Genomic DNA, 4,699 nt, shown 5'->3' with positions numbered 1-4,699 from the left:
AGTATCGAGCTAACAATTAATTATTGGCGGCGCTTCAGAGGGCTGCCGGCAGCCGTAGTTAAACATTACGCGTACCATATCTTACTGTGCTATCTAATCCCCCCGGGGGCTCGAGCGCTACTGCAGTAATCTCGTTTAATTGCCGGCTGTAGACGCGAGAGTCCCGTTCAATTAGTTTTTCAAATAAACATTAGTTTCCTTAACACGCGGCGCCATAACGTGCCGGAGTATGAGGTGGAGGAGGAGGAGGAGGAGGAGGAGGAGGAGGAGGAGGAGGTAGGTGGCGGAAGAGAAAGCCGCGGGAGGAGCGAACGGGGTGGAGGGACGGAGGAAAGGAGAGGGAGAGGAAGAGAGAGAGAAAGAGGACGATAGTAGCATAGGTGGTGTGCAGTCGGAAGGCAGCTCCGTTGGAGGTGACGGTTCCCTGTTGGAGGAGAAAGAGCCCGCCGGTTAGGGGTAGGAGGAGTCAGAGGGAGGAAGAGTACGGTGGTGTCGCGGTCGCGGGGTAAGTAATTAACGACACATTTATACGATATCGTCGTACAGGGTGGCGAGGTCAGGTAACGTGCTGAGAGGAACAGAGGGAACGAGAGGGAACAAGAGGAGAGGCGATCCCGTCCGTATGAAGTGCCTCGCTAATAGGAAGCTATGCGCTCGTCGATAGATACCTAAACCCGACCAGTAACCAGCTAGCTACCTTGCACACCTAACGTACACGAGGAGGAGAGGAACGGCACACCGATTTTCCCTCTCTATCGTCGTCCTACCATTCCTACATCGCAACATTGTTTCGCTTGGAGAATCGTAGCTCGTTTTAACTTTTGGAGGGGCTAAGGGGAATGGGGAGGCATGGTCGAAGAATCATCATTTTTACGAAACCTCTTTCTTGTTTACCACCCGATAATCATCCACGAATTATTGTCCATTAATTATTATTTATCGCTAATTACCGTTAGTTCCTGCCGTGTAATTCACGAATCGCGATACGGTACATCTGGCAAAGGATCGCTCGTAAACGGTGCTAACATTTCTCACGCATCATTGGAATCTATAGCGGTTCTCTAAGTCTACGACATGCTCGAGCTCGTTCGAAGTTTCGGCAATATATCGGTTGACCGATTCGACGCTAACTCCGTTGCGTTGTTCGATGACGATAGATCAATGAAAGATATAGAGAGAGGGTGAGGGAGAGGGGGGAGGAGCGGACGGAGGGTTTAATGCGACTTTTGCCGTTACGCAAAACGCAACGGCTGCCCGTGCGGCTGGTTATGGTGATGCGGATTATTCACTAATATGATTTACGACGTATTACCCCGACGAGCTAGCGGCGGGAGCGGGAGCGGGCACGGGTACGGGAACGGGAACGCGCGCGCGCGCGCGCGCGCAAACTCTCGCGACTCACAATACGCACATAATGTGAGGCATAATTTATTAATTTTACTAATGGCTCCTGCCCATTATTATTGATTTCGGTCCGCACCTCGTTCGGACGGGCGCTGATTTATCCTGGTCGTTATCGGCCCCATGTTAAATCGTCCGCGAACCAGGAGCCGCGAGAAACACAATGCAAACCGATCGCGATGCACCGGGGCTTTTTTTCTTTCCAAACACGGAGCTCTCGTTGTGTCGACGGAACTCCAATGCCGTGGAAGCTCAACGATTCGAAGAATCAGCGGGGAAATTTCGATATCATAATCTGGAGTTTGGCACGGTGTTTGCGTTCCATTCTATTAACATGATTTTGACGATTCTCTAATAAATAGATGAATTCATTGAACATTTACATCTCTGATCGAAGATAAGGAATAAATGGATCTTGACAAAATCATAAATAGCCGAAGAATGATCGTCGTAAAGCTTCTACATGAACAACCCTAGAATCCTATCAGTTAACCATTTGGGGTAGCCGAAAAGGACAGGACGGTAAGAGAACCTCTTGAACGAGGATTATGTTTCCGGTATTATCGGAATTGGTTCGAATAGGAGAAATGAAAGTGAGAAAGGTAGAATGCGAGGAAAAGAATGGTGAGCATCGACGACATCCTAAATGCGGACACCGCGTTGTCCGAACGACCACACCGACATGATATTAAAACATTAAAATAATTTATCGCTCCGCTTGGATCACGTTATGGTCGAAAGGGAAGTGAAAGAAGGGCGGTGGTAAGGGTGGGCAAGGGGAAGAGGGTATGCTTGACACGCTCCTACGCCAATATAATCTCGTTCCCTTGTCCTTTTCGCCCATTCGACCCACTCGGCTACCTTGTCGTACTTGCCATTCTCCGTCTCTCTCTCTCTCCCTCTCTCTCTTTTAGTCCATCGCGAAGCGAACATAGGCGTAGAAAGTTGTCATTTGTTCCTTTGGCGTTTCGTACGTTGAAGAAACGCAACGCGGTGCGTTATTTTCCGACGTGCTACGGCAATGGGTGCTGCTGCCATCTGGAACAGGGAGAAAAGATACGCACAAAAAGATACGTTTAGAGCAGGACGCGCGATCGCTTGCTCGTGCCAGGGAGGGTGAGTCTTTGGTGACTCGTAGGATCTTTCAGAAAAGAAGCGGAGAGAAAGAGAGAGAAATCGAAGGAAGGGAGAGGTTTTTTCGTGAAGAAACAAAGCCAATATCGGTCGCGTCTGTTTGTTCTGTAACCGCATCCGACGCCAATCTTATTCCTAGGCGACGTTATTGCGCGATCTCGGCACAATAACGTTTTTATTAAATGATAAACATATGTATAGGTGTTGTTCTTTTTAGGCATGCATCTAAACGATTTATCGGAGAAAGTATTAACGTTACGAATTTTCTATGCTTTTGTACTAGTAAGTTTCACATAGAATAGAGAGCATTGTTAAGGTCGAGCACGGGATTAGAAAGCGATGCTTTAAAGATGGTCTGCCACGGGCGGAATAACAGAAGTGAGGTAGGAAGCATTTGTTAGCCTTATAGGAATCTTGCGTTAGAATCGTGCAAGGGCTTAAGGTTGATAGAGAAGGGCATGCCGCTTAAGAGCTGTTGTTTCTATGTAGCAGGACCGTTTCGGCAGGGTTGTTGAGAAATATACGGTAACAAGGGCATTACATTACTCTTACTCGATGAACCTTTGATGATTCCGTTTGAAGTGCCGCGAGGGCTACAGCTTCCTTCGAGTTCTCTCTCTCTCTCTCTTTCTCTCGCAAACTCGCAACGCTGTCACCCTCGAGTTCATCGGGGACCACGGCAGAGGGTGAGCTTTCACAGAGGGATTATACGAACCTCTTGACTAGCGGGAGTCTCCGGCTACGTTAACCGCAAGCCGGACAGCCATTATTAGCAGGTACCTTGTACGAAGAAGACCACCCTGTAAACCGTATGTCGGAGAATAATTAGAATGCCGTATGACTATGGGAGTTCGTCTAACGAGGGTGTACCTACATACGTGACCACCTAATGCAGCTTACCACGCTTCTAATTGCGAGTAGCTTCTCTTTGAATAGTACCGCATCTTATTTCATTTTTTTTTGAACGAAATCACTAGCGCAAAAGAAAAGAGGTCATCTTTTACTTACGTCTCTATTTTCAAGACACGCGAAACCTGTTTTTTAACTTACAACTTAGAGACTTTTCTACGATTTATAATCGCGTTTATAAAATATCTCTCGTAAGTTTACGACTCGATTCGTCGACTTATATGCAAAAGTATAGGTATACGCGTGTGTAAGAAGTATATCGATAAAATGTGGATACTATATACAGTATGTAAATCTCCGCAGGACATTCTCCTTTGACGTCAAAAAGTATTCTTTTCCATCGGCAGCGGTTCTGCTTCGCTTAGCGAGGGGTTACAAAAAAATTCCATCAAAGTGCCAATAGCCAGGAGTGCCGAGGCATTCGGAGACCGACGATTAATTATTACAAAGCGACGCGTGTTTGATGTCGAAGGTAACGTCGTCGTCGGTGTTGGACCCCGATTGATCGGTTAATTTAAAGGGACGATAAGAAAAGGGGGTGGATGCAGAACAGCGATAAGGGGGTGTAGAGGGTGAGTGGCACGGTTCGAGCCAAAGCACAGAGTGGCTCTGTTCTGCTAGGGGTCTGTTGTGCCGCCTTTCGTTCGCCTCGACACTCCGACAGCTCTTTCATCTGCGGATGATTACGTACCTACTACTTCTCCTCCTCCTCCTCCTCCTCCTCCTCCTCCTCCTTCTTCTACTCCTCGTCCTCCTTCTTGTCGTCGCCGTCGGTCTAAACAAACCCCGTCCCCAGTATTTCTTCGAACGACGCCGCTTCGAAATTACTTGTACCTACCCTTGGAAAATGCTAACGCGTTCTTACCATCCCTCTTGATTTTTTTTTCAACGCTTCTAAGGAGTCGAGAATTTTTTCTACCACTCTTTTTTTCGAATATAGGGGTAAGTCTCCTCGTTTTATTATCTAACTGTATACGAATTAATTTAATCATTTCCATTTACGTGGAATATTTTTTAATGATATTTATTAGGTCAGTGTTTATTTTATTATAAATACTGACCCAAATAATAGAAACATCATCTGAGAGCAAAATGTATGATGAGATGTTAATATATTAAGGTTAAAAAAGTGATGGAGAGGTTTTAAATATGAGAGACCGGTTTTTAAGTCTCTCTGCGAGGTTATCTAGGAGAAGGTTTAATTGTGTGTGTGTGTGTGTGTGAGAGAGGAAGGTAAGAACAAGGCAGCTTCCAT

This window comes from Polistes fuscatus, unplaced genomic scaffold (assembly GCF_010416935.1).
Source record: "Polistes fuscatus isolate 324 unplaced genomic scaffold, CU_Pfus_HIC Scaffold5, whole genome shotgun sequence".
Lineage (NCBI taxonomy): Eukaryota > Metazoa > Arthropoda > Insecta > Hymenoptera > Vespidae > Polistes > Polistes fuscatus.
This window is presented reverse-complemented; position numbering follows the sequence as displayed.